Below are 8,572 nucleotides of genomic sequence, written 5' to 3' on the forward strand. Positions count from 1 at the left end.
AATGCAACTATGCCAGTGTTTTCTAACTTAAGGTGCATTTTATTTGTTATACCTCCGTCTTGCCCTTTCTCCAAGGAACCCAGGTGTTTCCCAATTTATTGCCACAACAATTCTAAGAGTGGGGTTAGGCGGATGGACAGTGACCAGACCAAAATAATTTTGTGAGATTTATGGCTGAATAGAGTTTGAAGCTGGCCCTATTTCTGCTCAAATCCAAGACCAAACACACACCAAACCAGCTCTCTGATTTTATAATCTTTGCAGCATCACTCTTCTGAGGCTGCCCACTGAGATTGACGTGATCTGAGCAATCCATTCCAGCTGGACGGCAGATTGGACCCTGCGTATACAACAGAAATACTGAGCTGACAGCCATCCAGGATTTCACTGGCCATCATTATCAAACACACACCACCAAATGCGGTCATTTTCAACAAGCTGTTCACCTCTTCCCCCAACCCACCACTGGAAGGAAAACATAGCAGGCTTCCACATTACCTTTTCTTCTGCCAGAGCATACCTTTGTTCTGAGGCACGGGTGTTATTTCATGGATACAAAATTTTAGCTAGCTTAGGGCAACACTCATATTTGTTTTAGTTCTCCCCCCCCCCCAAAAAAGAAAAGCTGGAAAGAACTCTCAGGAAGCTTTCTTGTTATTTCTGTGTTTGGTTTTCTGATATCGTCAAGAGCTGTACCTTATCTTTTCAGCTCTCCAACACCTCTTTGTTTTAGTTTGCATCTAACCAGTCATTTGCCAAGTGTCTGTTAATTAGAGAAATGGAAGCCCTCATCCTTCCTGCTTTAAAAAAATATACTGTACTGTTCTCATGACAACAAGAAAGCAAAGAAAGAAGGGTGGGGGCTTACAGAAGCCACTCACTTTGGGACAGTTATTGGAAAATACACAACATCTGTAGAAAACCAGTTGAAACAGTCTGAATTCAAGTCAAGTGGTCTGGCATCCCATCTCGTCCTCCTGAGGTGCCCTGTTTTGAATCACTGATGCCTTTATTAGTGTGAATTGAGATATTATATTATCTGCAGAAATCCATAGCACTGACCTCTCCCCTTCCATTGTTCCCACCGTTTTCCTCTTTACTTTGGTTTTGAAAAAGGTACACACAACTGGTCGGGGAAAAACAGCAAAACTGCGTTCATAGCAAAAGCAAAAGCTGAGCAGAAAGCATTTGTAGTTTTATTTGCACTCTCGTGGCCAAAATATATCTCCATCTTGGTGTGCTTTCTAATGCTGCCTTCCACCTATGAAATTTTGTTTATTCTTTGCTGAAGTCCTGAACACTAAAAATACTATGTTCAATAGGCTGGTTTTTAAGGCTCTGGAGAACTCTGTAGTCTTTGAGTTACTGGCTCACAGGATATGGTTAAGAGAAGCACCAGCACTTTGGGAGATATTCCTGAGCTTGTCAGAACAAACTTGGCAATTTCAGATTGTTTGGGGGGGGGTTGAATTATATGGTTGAATGTGCAACGAAAACCTTCCTAAGTATACAGAACTAGCATACCAGCAAAGAGACTTTCCATTCATCCTTGTCCCTGCAAGGATTTGTTTTGTGCATGCAGAGGTGTAGCATCACAGTTTTTAATGTGCTGAAGATTTCAAACATGCCTCCCTCCGCTTGTCTGCTGGAATGGTACAACCCAGCAAAAACTGCCCTCCCTGCAATTGTGCAGCTCTGAGCACCATGGATGAGACAACTTGAACCCAGGTCTCCCTGATCCAGTTGTATCGCACTATGAATGGCTATGATTGCAAAAATTACAGTTCTTCCATTGTTTAACTCAGAGCATTATTTAATATATATTGAAATGCAGTGCAAAGTGAATCCAAAGACAGCTGGACCTAGAAACTAAACTGCTGGAGGGATTCACCATCTGCTGGTATCGCAGGCTGAATTCACAGACTCGCTCGCAAGAAATCGCACCAGACGTGCCTGTACTGCTGGTAGCAAAAGCACAATTTTGCAGCTGGGAACAAGCCATAAGGATTTAACTGACATGAATAAAAGGTAAAAGAAAACAAATCTTCCCAGGTGTGAGAATATATAAATTAGAGAGTGATTCCCAGAGAAAAAGCTGCTATATTTCAAGGATAACTTCAATGGTGCTCAAAATGTGAATCACCCTAGGTGTGGGCAGTTCCTTGGAGATTTAGCAGTAATTTAATTCCTCCTGCACAATACAAGTTGAAAGGCTCAAGTACAGGACATATGAGACTATATATTAAATGCCATGGCTGCATTGAATGTTTCTTTATTCCCTTTTAGATTAACAGCTTTGAGGCAGGGGGTGAGGAATAGATCTGAGACCACACCACACAGGGTTAATTCCTCCCTCTTTACCCCCCACCTGCTGTTGTCCCACCAAAAATCACCCCTTCTGAAGATCCTATTTGCCCCAGAAGAGAAGTCGTCATTGCTGCCAATAGAGCTTTCCATCAAAGAGAAGAGCAGCTTCAGGGGTGAGATCTTTGTCAGGACTGCACCGGGGGGGGAAGGGTTAACTCAACTCCCCACAGCCCCATTTATGACCACCCATGCATCCAGAGCAATTATGAACAGGAATAAAATTAGATACTTTAAATACAAAAGGTAAAAAAAGGTGAAGGACAATTGGATGGTTAAGTCCAATCAAAGGTGACTCTGGGGTTGCGGCGCTCATCTCACTTTCAGGCTGAGGGAGCCGGTGTTTGTCCACAGACAGCTTTCTGGGTCATGTGGCCAGCATGACAAAACTGCTTCTGGTGCAGCAGAACACTGTGACGGAAACCAGAGCGCACATAAATGCCGTTTACCTTCTTGCCACAGCAGTACCTATTTATCTACTTGCACTGGCATGCTTTCAAACTGCTAGGTTGGCAGGAGCTGGGACAGAGCAAAGGGAGATCACCACCTCACACAGATTCGAACTGCCAACCTTCCAATCGGCTTGCCCAAGGGGCTCAGTGGTTTAGACCACAGCGCCACCTATGTCCCTACTTTACATATTTAATGCATCATCTAGTTATATGGGTCTTGATTGGAGACTTGTTTCTCGCTTCAAAGCTTCTTTCCATCCATTTAATGCAACTGGGGTGGTTGTGGGGCCACCACAGAGGGATATCTTAGGAAAGGGAACTGCAAAGAGGTTGAGCAAGATGGGGAGTGCCATAGTACATCTAAGGTAAGGAAAGCTGGCTTACTGAAACTTCAGAATGGAAATTGTATGGCTGCAGGGGGTGGAAGCTGTCAGGGAAATACTCGTTCCAAAGTAGCTCTGGATATGGTAACGCCTGTGCTGCCTACTTCCTGTGCTTTGTGCCGAACCACAATTCTCCACCATTTGCTGAGAAATCCTGTTGTAACAAAGAGCTTGGAAACAAGACGAAAAAGGAGCACTCAAAATCCCACATCATAGGAAAGGGAAAGGCTGCCTGTGGCCCTCCTGGTATTGGGCACCCATCACCCCCCCCCCCCCCAGCCAGCATGGCAAAGGTCAAGGATGGTGGGAGTTGTGGTTCGGCAACATCTGAAGGAGCACAGGGTTCCCATTTTCTGTCTTAAGATCTGATTTCAAAATATAAGCTTCTTCATTGGCTGCACACATTCTCCAATGGGAGAATTGGGCATTTCCTTCAAACTGGGTTGTTCCAGAAAGTCTACCCAGGAATGTAATTTCAGCATGTAAACTAGATGTGTGGGCTTTGGAAGTAAAAGTGTTTTATATTTACTGGTTTTTTACTTGATTTCTTCTTCCTATGGAACTTGTTTTTAATTACTGTTTCAGACTGGCGTAAACTGCTTGCTCTAGTAAGTGGTATATAAAATTTGTTGAATAAACAAAATGAGCCGCCATTTTTGGTAGCAGTCTTGCATCAAGCATCACACCCTAGCTCTGCCCTCAGTTGTTGAAAGGGAACACGAATGGCGCTGTGGTCTAAACCACTGAGCTTCTTGGGCTTGTTGATCGGAAATTTGGCAGTTCGAATCCCCAAGAAAGAGTGAGCTCCTGTTGCTCTGTCCCAGCTCCTGCCAACCTAGCAGTTCAAAAGCATGCCAGTGCAAGTAGATAAATAGGTACCACTGTAGCAGGAAGATAAACAAGGTTTCTGTGCACTCTGTTTTCCATCACGGTGTTCCGTTGCATGATAAGCAGTTTAGTCATGCTGGCCACATGACCCAGAAAGCAGTCTGTGGACAAACGCCAGTTCCTTTGGCCTCAAAAGCAAAATGAGCACTGCAACCCCATAGTCGCCTTTGACTAGACAACCATTCAGGAGTGTGCAGGACTTAACCTTTTACCTACCTGTTGAAAGAGCGCTGTAGCTCTGCCCATGGTTTGTTGCTCTAGATTTCTGAAACAGAAACCTCTACAGAATTATCTGCCCAAATAATATTGAAGTGTCAGGACGAATTGAACACCAGAATCTCTCTGAAATGAATTCCGTAGCTCAGGAATGAATTCCCTAACAGCATTCCTTGCAAATTAGATGTGCTACACCCACTGCTGTGAGTCGTGGTTAAAACTCTCATTGTCTCCCCCTGCCTCTTCCTGAATTCAAGCTCTCAAGTACTGTAAACCTTTTTCAGATTGCTGTCAAAATATTTCCCCCACGTTCACTAACAAGCTCTGTGCCGCACAAGAAAGGTGGGCCACAGTATTACTCCTCACAGCACACTGCTTGTAACGCAGAGCCACAAATGAATGCTTCTTTGAACTGTGCTGTTGCTTCCTTTCATTTCTCCCCTCCTCTGTCTTTCATTTCAGTTTGCACAAAAAGATTTCATGATCTCAGAGCCATAATTTATTTCACAATCCAGATAAGAAAAACAGGAAACACAGCACTCTCTTTTTTTACACTTCTGAATTTATCTACCATGAATATATTTACCTGCCCCTTTTTGCAGATATTGTTGTTTGTACTACTATTACTAGTGCTACTACATTTCTCATGGCTGAGTGGGGATTTGAACCTTTGTCTCCCAGCTCTGAGTCTAACAATCTAACAGCAGCAGCAGAAGCAGCAGCAGTAGCAGCAGCAACTGCTACCCATCTGACTGGGTTGCCCCCAGCCACTCTGGACAGCTCCCAACAAAATATTAAACCACTACACTATGCTCCCTCTGTTTCTGTTCTCTTATTGCTTCTGATGATGACCGCTGTCTTGCCTTGCCAATGGGTCTCCCCATTCTGCCCTCTCAAAACATTTCTGTCTCTGCTCAGCTCCACTGCCCACCTTTTGCCCTGATCTCTTAATTCTCCCTACCAGTGCTATTTTTCTAGAAAAAGAGGTGCCAGAACTCACCATGAATGCCTCCCTTGTTCTCTTATAATGGCAATGGCACCCAGCTGAGAGGTGCCAGAATTGAGTTCCGTTGAGTTCTGGCTGAAAAAAGTCTTGCTACTGAAGCAGCCACCTTATATTAGGGTATCGCTGCATTTGATATGTCCTATATATTTCAAGACCACCTCCAAATTGTAAACTAAAGACATGAACTCATTTGCATGCAGAGTTCCAAATGAAATGGGACTCTGATCAAAAGTGCAGCCACTAGACGTTACCGCAATATAAATATGATGAAATGGTGGCCTTGTTCCAGTAGTATCATAAAGCGCTGCTACCCTTTCATCATTCCAAGGAAAAAAATCTAATTACTAACACACCAAAAACCTAATCTCATTTATTCAGCTCTTTCTTAAGCACCTATGCATTTCATCGGCATTCATAGGAAGCTGCCTATCTATTTGGATCTGCACTGTTACCGGGAGAAAATGGTCTGGAAAAGGAAAAAGAAAAATGGAAGTCGTTGCAAAATTCAAAAAGAAAGAAGCAAGAAGATGACATTTGCCTACATCTTATACAATCATTTTAAAACTTTAACAAATGGTTGTCATGATAATTTTGGATGTTCCCTCATTGCAGAAAAATTGCTCATAATTTGTGTCAAAATTAAATTTCACTGGAATAATGGATCGCAAGTATAGTGTAATCTTATGAGCTGGAATACAAATGCATTTTCCATGCTGGAGGTATATGTCTCCTAAAACACTGGGCATAATCCACGGGGGATTTGTGAAAACAGGAACTACAGTATACTTTAAATATACTCCACCCTTTTCATATCTCTTCTGGTTGTGGGAGACAGAGGAGGGGAACTCATCACAGATAGAAGGGGGGACCCTAACTCTTCAACAGCCTGAGTCACCTCTGCCTCTTGGCCTCCCTCCTCCCACTTGCCAGCTTCACCTTCCGATTCTTGACTTCTCTCTGCCACAGACTCTCCCAGCTCACTAAGACATGGTACCCCTTCAGCTTCCAACACCACCTCCTCCCAGTCTTCTCTCTCTGACCACTCATCATCATCCCACCACCAATCCCTGGGGTCTGAGCTTTCTTCTCTTGATGGCTCCCCAACTAGTTCCCCCCCCCAAACATTCTTCTGCATCCAACCAGTCCATGATAGCCTCTTGGGGGGGGGTTATCAGCAAAAGAGGTTTGCGAATATAAATGTCATCTATGTAAAAAGAAAAGGGGGGAATGATCTCTGGCTGGTAGCCTGTGAACATAATCTAGCCATGAGGCAATGTTATTTGGCCCCTCATGGCCCTACCAAATTTCAATCAGGATTTGTTCAATATTGTCTCAGGGCTTGTCCACACCTCCACTTGCTCTGTGCCTAGAAAACACAAGTCTGAGTTCTTTTGCCTTTGCCACACTGCTTTCCCCTGGAAAACCCACACTTTAGTGCTAAATCAGAGCAAATGCCATTCAGGTTTTCTCCAGGTTGGCATTTGCTCCAACTCAGCAGTAAACAGGAAGGAAAGTGCCATGGCAAGCCCTCAGTTTCACTCGTGACCGACTCTGGGGTTGCGGCGCTCATCTTGCTTTATTGGCCGAGGGAGCCGGCATTTATCCGCAGACACCTTCCAGGTCATGTGGCCAGCATGGCCAAGCTGCTTCTCGTGAACCAGAGCAGCGCACGGAAACGCTGTTTACCTTCCCGCCAGAGTGGTACCTATTTATCTACTTGAACTTTGATGTGCTTTTGAACTGCTAGGTTGGCAGGAGCAGGGACCAAGCAACGGGAGCTCATCCTGTCACGGGGATTTGAACCGCCGACCTTCTGATTGGCAAGTCTTAGGCTCTGTGGTTTAACCAACAGCGCCACCCGCATCCCTTCACTCATATAGAACAGACCATTTTGAGAGAGAGATTCAAAGCCTTTGACAGCCTAGCAAGTTAAAGAGATCTCAGTTCTAAGCAAACATCATTTGGCCCATGTAATACAATATGCAGAAGCAAGCAAGCAAGATGGTGTTCACTTCACAACTCTTTCCTAAGTGTGAAACCAGTTATTAACCTAAAACATGTGGCCCATTGTGCATATTGTGTTGTGCATGCTTGCAAAGAAAGATAGGTAATTTGTGGTGCTGCCTTTATTATGCTTTGTGGGAAGCTGTGAAAGCCTTTGTTCCAGCTAATTAGTTTGTGAAGAGGAAAGGCAGTCTTTTTGCTTCCTCAGCTTTCCTTCAGATGCTCATACATTTGGAGCAAATGCAGTAGACTTTGCTGTGCTAATCTGCACATAAGCTAAAAGCAGCTGCTCCATACCTTGATTGTCATATAGGGTATATTCACACCAGCAGCGTTTCAAGTCACATTTACACACTGTTGTTCACATCAGAGAGGGGTCAGGGATGTCTTCACTTGACACATGAACTGTTTGGTTTCTCACCCACTGCAACACACACACACACACACACACACACAGAAAGAGAGAGAAGCTATCATATGTACATGTGTGGCAGCTGTCTCGAATGTTCACATTACCACTTACTCCGCATCCATTTTGAATTGAGCTGGTTTGAGGGGAAATGCATCAAAAAACGGTATTTGTCAAGAAACTACAGGATCGATATGGGCTGTGGCTAAATGAGGCTTCAAAAACTAGCAGTGGGTGTGCACTGGATGCAGAATAAGTGGTATTGTAAACATACCTAAACTCTAGCTCAGGGAGGGAGAACCTATGGACCTTCTTATGCTGTTGGACTACAGTTCCCATAACCCCATGCCATGCTGATGGAACCTGGAGTCCAACACATCTGGAAGGCCACAAGTTCCCCATCTCAGCTCTAGGAAAAGCAGAACTCTGTTTCTCCTTGTTTCTGATGCTCTGTGCATTGCATCTGCTACCGCAATCCAGCCTTTATACAACTCTACTTGATTATAATTATATTAATGGTTTGCTGTTTCTGAGGGCTCACTCTACCTGTTGTAGATATAATTGGGTGTCTCAACTGCAGCACACTTTCTTACTTCTTGTGCAGACAAAATTAATGAGCTTGGTCTGAAGAGAAGTCTTTCTAAATCTAGAACTTCATTGCCAGTCTGTTATAACTACATCAGTTACATAGTCAATAGCTAGAAGAAAATGAAAATGCCTCCCGATTGGCCGATATGGTCATTATGACATCACTGGTCTGTTTGTCCAACTACATTTATAGAGGTTCCTGTACTAAGCTGGACTTTGGCTGCCTTTATTGATAGATCAGCTGCCATACTGCAAACTTGTC

General features: G+C 44.0%; 1 protein-coding gene and 1 long non-coding RNA gene across 5 annotated transcripts in view; both read right to left on the reverse strand.

Annotated features, from left to right (window-relative positions):
- The window catches only part of SH2D4B (SH2 domain containing 4B), an 87,577-nt gene that overhangs the window by 9,762 nt on the left and 69,243 nt on the right, over positions 1-8,572 (reverse strand). The window lies entirely within an intron of this gene.
- On the reverse strand, positions 1,220-8,568 carry LOC309371243. The gene is made up of 3 exons (XR_014168961.1): positions 8,269-8,568; positions 4,304-4,352; positions 1,220-1,987 (listed from the first exon to the last, which is right to left on the reverse strand). It is a non-coding gene; the product is annotated as an uncharacterized lncRNA (long non-coding RNA).

The sequence above is a fragment of the Podarcis melisellensis genome, assembly GCF_964234715.1.
Source record: "Podarcis melisellensis genome assembly, chromosome: 5".
NCBI classification, from domain to species: Eukaryota; Metazoa; Chordata; class Lepidosauria; order Squamata; family Lacertidae; genus Podarcis; species Podarcis melisellensis.